At 39.9% G+C, this 9,820-nt stretch overlaps 1 non-coding gene across 1 annotated transcript; it reads right to left on the reverse strand.

The window, feature by feature from the left end:
• Nucleotides 1–9,279: 9,279 nt before the first annotated feature.
• On the reverse strand, nucleotides 9,280–9,382 carry LOC114009008 (U6 spliceosomal RNA). The gene has a single exon (XR_003550491.1). It is a non-coding gene; the product is annotated as a U6 spliceosomal RNA (small nuclear RNA).
• Between the last annotated feature and the right edge of the window lie 438 nt (nucleotides 9,383–9,820).

Raw genomic sequence — 9,820 nt, forward strand, 5'->3', positions numbered from 1 at the left:
CCCTCTGCACTCTCTGGAGCGAGGTCCTACCTCTGCAGTCTCTGGAGCAAGGTCCTACCCTCTGCACTCTCTGGAGCAAGGTCCTACCCTCTGCCCTGGCTATCAGTTTAGGTACTCTTAGCTCCAAGGTCATATGTTTGCTCGTTCTGTAGTAAAGAAGTTGAGTCCTTTAAGTGTTTTTCTTTCGAGTGTTGGCCCCCAAATCTTAATTGAGGGCACTGGAGAGAGACTGCAAAGGTAAGAGGGCTGTACTTCTATGTCCGTCTAGTTTCCATGTGTGTGGTATGTTTCTGCGTGCTCCTGCAGTGCACACAGCTTCCTCTGTTACTGCCGCACGCGAGGCTTCCTGCAGGACCCCAGGCTTGGCTTGACTTGGCTTGTACATTTGCCGGAGACAAAGGAAAGGGTAAAGGATGAAAGCACACCCTAGTGGGGTGAACTCACATCACGGTCCCTTTTTCTCCATTTCTCCAACCTGTCGGGTTTTGGGGCAAGCACACACATGGCCCTGTGAGTTTTTTAAGCTGCTAGGGCCAGGATTTGGACCACAGTTGGTCATGTGGGAGCCAGCTCCCTTAACCATGAGGCCATGGTTCATCTAGTTACTCACTTTGTGTAGAGAAATGGCTCAAAGTAAGGCTATGTGTAAACTGTTAGGCAGGAAAATAGTTTAGTTTTTGATCAGGAGTCTGGAAGGAGCAAGACTGGATGACTGGACTTGAGTCAGTACAGGAAAGAAGCGTGTATGGAGACTATGGGATGGAGCGCACAGTGTCTGTGTCTTTGTATGTATTGCTCACTAACTCTTCTCACCCCCTTTATGCCATTTTTCACTAGAGCCAGTAGGTCATTTGTGCTGCAGATGCTCTCACATCTTTCATTAAATTGATTACGTAAGTGTGGTATTAATTAACATGTTCCTCCACACCCATGTTTTTGCAATAATCTAGCAGTAGGTCCAGAATTGATTAGATTCAGCTCTGCTTTCTCCTATTCATTTTCTTATTTTAGCAATAATAAACCATAAAGAGGTGATATAATCTGTACTTCTTATTGCATCTCATCAGGAAGAACATAATATGATTGTATCATTTTCATTTGGGTTAAGATCGTTCAAGTGCCCATCCATCCATTAAAACTTTTTTCCGTCAATCTTTCATCTAATAGTTTTAGCATTTATTATTTCATTATGGGTTGTAAAGTGATAATGTTCCAATTCTTATATTCCTCCTGAATTTATTAGTTATTATTTTTTCTATAAAAAGAAATTTTATTATTTGGGGGATATTCTGAAATACAGTCCGAACAGGAAAGGCAGAATAAATGTCTTCCTTTTTTATTTTATTATTATTATTTTTTTTAGAGAGGTTTTTGCTATAGGGTGCGTGTGCTCGTTGGAAAGACAGAGAGAGACAGAGAGACAGAAAGCTAGAAATCACCCCGTAAAGGGGATGGCCACACCACAATCCCTTCTCCTCCATTCTCCTCTTGGGATCTTGGGCACATACACACACACACACACACACACACACACATGTGCCTAGTGTGAGTTTAAGCCACCGCGTCTGGGCCTCGAACTGCGGTTGACTACATGGGAGTCCAGCAACATAGCCGTTATACTAACTGCTGGTCCCTTCTTTTATTATTATAAAAATGAATTCCTGTTTTAGTGACCATCAAACCTGACTCACAGGTTGCTTTTTGAATATTAACAGGAAGTTAAGGAGTTTCTTTATTAATATTATTATAAAATTAATATGCATATACGTCAGGTTACATATTTTGACCTATTGCAGTCATGATCTCGTTACTGCTCTACTGTTTCTTCCATGTTAGGCAAATGTTATTAAAAATATAAATATATATACTTTTTGAAATAAAGAAATAAGTTACAAGTTCATGGTTTATTTTACTAATTTATTTGATTTTATATTTTTATCACTTTATGTTTAATGTTATTTTATAGAGTAGAATTAAGCAAATTAATAATATATAATTTCAATAATGTATTATAAGTTATTAAGTATACATTATATAATTAATTTGCTTTATTCTGCTGTAAGTTTGAGGATATATAATAATGTATAATCATGTATGTGATTTTTGTAAGTTTGATTATATATAATAATGTATAATCATGTATGTGATTTCAGAATAATGATGCCAATATGCCAACACCTAAACAACTGCACGAACAGTAACAACAGCACCATTGAATATAATTTTACTTTCTTTCTTGCTTTGTTTGTTTTTCTTAGAATACATGGATGTAAAATCAAAGTACTGTGATCTGAAATAATGTAAAGTTGTTTTTGTTCATGCAGTTTAATTTCCCTACTGGGTATACATGTAAGTTATTTGTTTTTAAAATTTTGACATGTTTTCTTCTGTCATCCTTTGATTCATTATTATTATTTTTAAAATATGTATGACATTTACATTATTTGAATTCAGAATTTGCTTCCACCCATAGGCTGCTTGTCCAGTTCTATATCTCATATAGATAAACAATTTAACTTATTTTAAAAAGAATTATTTAATTTAATTATTTGTTTGCTTTTACTATTATTATTTTGCTACAGGGCATGCACGTAAACCCAGGTAATGTGATTCTTGAGTCCATGGTGTTATTTAAAATGTTAGACTTAAACTGTCCCATTAGAAATTAATGAATTTTTAATTGAGAAGGGGGCAAAACTGAGAATTGCACATCTTGGAGCTTGTTCTCCTTAACATATAAACTCGGAAAATATCCTTCCAAGGCTCTCCCTAAGTCCCACTTCCACTTCCACCTCTACCTCCAAATTCAAAACAACCAGACAGCAGCTAAAAGCTTCTTTTATGACTTTTTGTGTTCAAAAAGCCTATAGCCTTAACCCACATACCTACTTTATAGATTTATAGCATGCAAGCTTTTCAGATATTCTTTTGAAGTTTGCATTTATAAGCCTTTGTGTACCAGCCTCTGTAAATTTCCATGTGACCTGCCTGAACTCCTTGAAGACAGAGTGTGAACAAACATTACAAGCTTTTTGTGAAAGAGAATGTGGGTTCTGTGTAAAAGATTTCTCCTAAATCCCATTATGCCCCATTTAACCATCCCTGCTTACTTCCAGTTTCACTACCCCGGCACTATCACATCGCTTCCCTTTCCTATTTTCTCTCCTACTCCTGCAAACATCCCTAACTCTAGGTTTCTCAAAAATCCATTCAGTTCTCAAGCTCACTCAGCATAATAACAGCCTGAGAGCTGGTGGAAAAGCTTCTGATAACAAAGCCAGTGTTGTTAGCTACATTCTAACCACCTATTGTTCTTCATGAATGCCTGTATCCAGTTACACTTTAAATTTGCTCATAACCTTTGACCTGGAAACTCCTCTCCTGGGAATCAAGCCTACTGAAGTAATTCAAACTGACATCATGAATTATGCCCCACAATCTTTACTGTAAAATTATAGAAGAATGTAGGTTGATTGCTACACGTATGTTGCATGGTGGCACATATTTATGGTAGGCTGTAAAGGATTAGTTATACCATGCTATGAAGCCGTCTTAATAACATCCAAAACATTTTAAGAAGTACTATTAAGTGATAAAGTATAAAAAATAATATCTGAAGGAAAACAATCACAAGACATTAATAATGTCAACAGGAGTAATTTCTGTCTTTTTCGCATTTTCACACGTAGAGATGTTATTTTTATTAATAGCGCGCGCGCACACACACACACACACACACACACACCAACCACTGAAGTGTAAAGCGGTGAGCTGGGTGCGTGAGCTTTTTATAGCTACAAGAGACTGCTCGAGGAGGACAGCGGTCCACAGCCAGAAAAATGGGGCTTCAAGAATGTCATGGTTTGAAAGTGTGAGCCTCAAAGACGGACTCCAAATGAAGGTAAAGCAAAGCGAAGGTCTGGAAAGGATAATGAGAAGCCGGCTGACTCCTGGCCATCTCCTGGCCTTACGTCTGCTGGAGTAGAAGGTAACGCACAGCGGACGGTGGAGGATGTGCCAGTGAAATAATGGAATTCAATGGAAAGTCAAATCGACTTTAAGGTAGCACTTCTGAAAAGTCAGTCATTCAGGATTTTTTCACTACTTTTTTTTCTATATGTAATATTGTTTTATCATTGTTTTTCTTTAAATCAACACTCATGATTTTCTTTATTTAGTCTTGGTGCTTCCTTTTAATTAAAAAAAATTTTTTTTATTACTAGTGAGTATGTGTACCCCTCAGAGAGAGACAGAGAGGGAAAAGGAGAAAGAAACCCCCTAACGGGACATAGTCAGGCCATAATCTCTTCTCCTTCATTCTCCTACCTGTCAGGATTTTGGGCCTGTGCATGCATGTAACCCCACACACACACAACACACACACACACACACACACACACACACACACACACATTTGTCTGGTGTGTTTTCAAGCTACCAGGGCCAGGATTCTAACCATGGTCAGCCATGCAGAATCTAGCTCCCAAAGCATAGGGCCTCACACTGGATTATGAGGTCTGAGAAACATTACTTTAGAGTTAGAAAGTAAGTGAAATTTTCTCTGAAGACTGAATATACAAATAAACAAATTATTGTCTGGAATATTCTGGAATAAGTGCAGTACTGGAGTAAAACCCCAGGGAACAAAGGAAACATTGGAGGGCAGTCAACAAAAAGAAGATGAAATGTAGTTTGGGAAAGGTAGAGTAGATATTAAAATGAGAGAGCAGAGTATTAGACCAGTAGAGTGTTCATTTTGAATAGGGGAGAACTATGAATGAAATGATCTAGTTTATATGCATTCAAGTTTTACTAACATTATCATGAACAATGCTAGATCTAGAAGAGTTAGCATAGACCCTGAGGAATTGCAACCTTAAAGCAGGATGGGAACTGTTTTTTGTGGCTCAGTGGTAAATTTCTCCAGGTACTAACTGAGCTATGAGCTATATATCAATGTCAGATCATGGCTTAAAATTCCTCCTTGTGGGGGATCAACAGATGGTGTAATGGTTATATCACCAGACTCCCATGTAGTCAATCATGGTTCGAGTCCTGAACCCAGTGACTTAAAACTCATGCCAAGTGCATTTGCGTGCATGCCCAAGATCCTGAGAGAATGGAGAAGGGTTTGCATGGCCATCGTTCCTGAGGGGTGATTTCTCACTTTCTGTCTCTGTCTCTCTGTCTCTCCAGTGAGTGCCTACTCCCTATAGAAAAAAATATCTCTAAGGGATACTTCAATTATCTTCCAAGGTATCAAGAAAAGACTACTTTAGTCCATAACTAAAGTACAGTCAGTATTTTACATGGTCTCCAAAATGTGCAGGTAATTTTGAAATAGAGGAGGAAGGTTGTACTCTTTCCTTGAAAGAGTCAATTAGATATGTCAAATATTTACAAAAAATTCAAGGCATCTGGTTTTCTAAATTCTGAAGTACTATTTTAATATATGTATTAAAAGACATGGAGAGATGGAAGCAAATAAAGGAAATGCCTCATATTCAGTAAAAACTATCTTAAAAGTCATTAATGGGATTGGAATCAGTAACCTAGATCCCATCTCATCAGGAAGCAAGCAAGATAATAGGTATATTCCCACAGATCATCAGCCCGAAGGGACAAAAACAAAACAAAACAAAAATCAATGAGTATTGATAATGCACTAAAAAGAAAAACAATAGGGATGCCTCATTGTCTCTGGATAAAGCCAGAAAACCTGAGTATTTCCAAACCACTTCCATTCTTAATAGAGTACCATTATAGTACATGCCATGGCTTCAATATACACTTTCCTATCTCTGGCCGTCACCACTGCGGCTCCACTGTGGGTTACTGCTCTTCCGGTGACTGACACTGTCAGTGAGTGTGGCACTGAGCACCAGTGTGCTTCAGGCTGAGGACACAGCCACTCCCTCAAGTTGGTAAATCCGTCCAAGCCACTTACTGTCTGGGCCTTTTGATATTTTTTCTCGAGCCTGTGAGATTGTTGACACCCATCTATTTAAGTGCTATGGCGAGGGCGTGGCTGTCTCTCATCTTGTGTAGGGGCATGGGAACCTCCTATTACTATTTCGTTCTCATTCCTAACACCCTTTCACCCTTTGCTTTAATCTCCCTCTTGAAACGTCAGGACAAATCTTTGGAGTACTTGTACATTATTCATTTAATCATTTAGTCAGTCATCTCTCTCTCTCTCTTTCGCTCTCTTTTTTTTTGCAGGGAGGGGGGGTTGCCATAGAGTATGTGAACTTCCTGGAAAGAGACTGAGAGTAAGTTAGTGAGAGGGAAAGTGAGAAATCATCCCCTGGGGGTGGGGAATGGCACACTGCAATCCCTTCTCCATATTCCTTCCAGGATTCTGGGCATGCATGTACACACACCAGGCGTGATTTTTAAGTCTCCGGGTCTGGGACTCAAAACACAGTCAGCCATGTGGGAATCTAGGGCCTCAACCATCATGCCACCTGCTGGCCCAAATAAAATTTGTTTGTTTATTTTATACTTTAAAAAATATTATTTATTCTATGTAACTTTGTTTTTTATTTTATTTTATGAGAGAGAGAGAAAGTTGCCAAGCCCACAACTTGAACCGTAGTTGACCACATTGGATTCCAGCACCCCAACCTCCACCATACCACAACACCCTAAAATTTGTTTTTTATGGAGCCTCTTCTTGGTGTCAACTCCTCTTGTAAGCACAAAGCATGTAGCAGTCAGCAAAACAGTCAAATTCCCTGCGCTCATGACCATTCTATTTTTGTAAGCAAGTAAGCAAGATGTAAGCATAATAAAACAATAGTGCCTGAGAATAGTTAATAAGGCAGCAATTAGAATGATATTGCCGCTACAGTGTCTATTCGATACTCTAAGTTAATATTCATTTCGACATGTGTGAGCAGAACCTAATACTTGGGATCGAATGTATCTTTGCTTGTGGGCGAGATCGCGCTATTTTTCTCCCATGTTTTTCCATGCTGCTGAGCAATGGCACTTCTCTTAGTGACTAGAAGTTCTCTCCTGGAAGTGATTCTGGAGTCAGAGCTCACAGGATCTGTCTCCACTCACTCGGTGTCTGTGCAGTGGCAATGTCTGCAGGTTGCACTTCTGGCTCTCCAGGACAGCGCACACCCTGTTCATACATGTACCTTGCAGTACTCTGCTCCCTGTGTTGGCCCGACTCTCCAATTCCCCAGCCCACTTTTGTTTCTGGTCTGTTGAGTGGGCTCCATTGGGGAACTCACCCACAAGCACCTTCTGAAGATACGTTCCCTAGTTAGGAGGGCATGTTACGGTGCAATCAGTGTCTTGTATTTTCCTTTCCTATTCTATCCTCATGGTCTAGTGTTTATCTCCGTGAAGAAATGTAGCTATCTGCACTAAAGAACTGGAAGGTATATGCCACCCGCCACTGGTTATGCATTCAGAATGAGTGAGTCCAAAATCCCATTTCACCACTTTGCTGGATAGATAAATCTGGATGGGAAAAATAAGTTAACCTTTATTTTTAATGTAAGTTTTATTATATTTTTGTTTATTTCTAAGAGCGAGAGAGGTGCGGGCACCCCCTAAAAGGTTCTCCATGCTGTGATTCACCCCTAGACTGAGCAGCCCAGGCCATGGGCATATCCATGCACACAACTGGTTCCTGGGACATGGACCCAGGATCTTTCCCGTGTGGATGCAGTTGCACTGTCACTGCCCAGCCCCAAGTAAGCCTTTCTAAACTTCTCTTTCTTCATCTATAAAACGGAATATAAAAGCCCTGGGGAACAGTGGGAACTCCAAACAGAAGAAAAAGAAGCTTCTCTCCAATGTCACACCATAATTAGAGAAGAATTCTTGGGCAAGCAGAAAGAGAGAGGAGAAGGAAGTGAGGGCAGTCATGCCCTGATTTTTGGGCAAGACCCCACGGGGAACTGAATGCGTTGTGTGTCTGAGCATGTGTGGGCTCAGAGGTGCTGAGGAGAGAAACCACCCACAGTGACATGGCACATAAATAATTTTCCAGACTCTCAGCAAGGCAGAGGAATAGGAGAGAATATAATGTGGCCTGAGGAATCAGGCAAACAGGAATGATATTCCTCCATGAATAATGTCAGGGATAGATGATTCGAAACCACTCTAGGGGTCAGGTGGTAGAACAGTGGTAATGCAATGGGACTCATATGGGAAAGGCACTGGGTTTGCATCCTGGGAGTTCCCTGTGCATGCCCAGCACTCACACACACACACACACACACACACACACACACACACCTGTGATGCTGGCCAGCTCTGCCTTGGGTTGGAGTGCAGCATGAAGACCTTATTATGGGTACCTATCTGTCTGTCTTTCTCATGGACCAAAATAAAAAAATAAAATTACCAAAAAAAGGAAAGAGAAATAAATAGCTCTGAGCTTTCTTCCCACCCTTCTGTGCTTTCTCCAGCATTTCAACATTCGTCTCCTAGAGAGAGACTACCTGGATATGGGTAGAGGCCTCATCGCTGACTGGTTTTGTAAACTTATGGAAATAATTTATTCCATTTGTGCTTCAGTTTCCTCATTTTAAAAACGGGAGTAATCACATTCCTTGCATTAAAGAATGGTTTTGAGGATTAAATGAGTCAGTAAAACTAAAGTGCTTAGTGCCTGGAATGTAGAAAAAAGCAAAATATCAATTATGGGGACTGTTTGGGCGTCTCTGCAGCTACTCTAAGGGCTCACAGGGGTTGGCCAAGGACCAGTCCTGGAGGCATTGTTGGGAATGTACTGGGTGAAAGCAGTGCAGTCTTGCCAATCCCAACTGAGAAGTGGATTTCCTACACAGCCATCATTACCCTTATTGCCATAATGCTTTCTAGAACTTTGTACCTCAGAAAGGGGGAAGTTCCAAATTAATTATTATAAAATTTCTGTTAGGTGACAGAAGTTTCTAATTATGTAATGAGTTATGGAAAAAATACAGAATTTGAATTTTGAATGGCTTCATAAACTATTACTTCCTATTTTAAATTATAAACCACAAAAATTATTGCTATTCAGGATTCATGACAGGAGAACACAGTCCCTCTGTTTTGTTACGTATGAAAGTTCTTGAGGCCATCTCCAGTCCCAGGGCTCATATATTCCAACCACCCTATCTTATACTCGGTGACGCTTAATCCACTCGGTGAAAGTGCTCCGTTTTCTCCCGCCCTGAGGGTCTTTGTTAGGCTGGCTCTCATTTCTTTCAAGTTCTTTCTTTGACCTACTCTCCTAAAATTGTGAACTATTTCTTTTTCTTTTTTCTTTTTTAAAATATAAAACGCTTCATGAATTTGTGTGTCACCCTCGCTCCGGGACCATGCATCTCTGTGTGGTTCCAATTTTAGTTATGTGTGCTATTGAAGCGAGCGCTGAGCTACTTCCTGACTTCACAGAAGCCTCCCTTGGTGGCTCTCATCATTATCCTTCTTTCTACACCCTGTTTCATCACTATTCACAATTGTGTATTTATTTGTTTACTTGGTTATTATCTGTCTCTCTTTCTAGACTTAGGATCCATAGGACAGAGAGTCTGTCTTTCACTGACTTCCAGTAGTCAGGGTTGAACGCAGTACTAGGTTCAGATAGTTGCTAGCTATTTTTTATTCTGCTCATAGCATTCACATGAGTGTGTCCTATACCCGTCCTTTTTCTTAGATCAGAGACAAAAAAGACTAGTTTTTGCAAATAATCTAGTACATTATCATCAAATTTAAGAGACAAGTAACACAAAGCAGAGTAACGTGGCAGATGGGACTTAGGAAGTTCCTTGTTACACTGTAGTTGAATAGATGTAAAAAGCCGTTTCCC

This window comes from Tupaia chinensis, unplaced genomic scaffold (assembly GCF_000334495.1).
Source record: "Tupaia chinensis unplaced genomic scaffold, TupChi_1.0 Scaffold000430_1, whole genome shotgun sequence".
Lineage (NCBI taxonomy): Eukaryota > Metazoa > Chordata > Mammalia > Scandentia > Tupaiidae > Tupaia > Tupaia belangeri.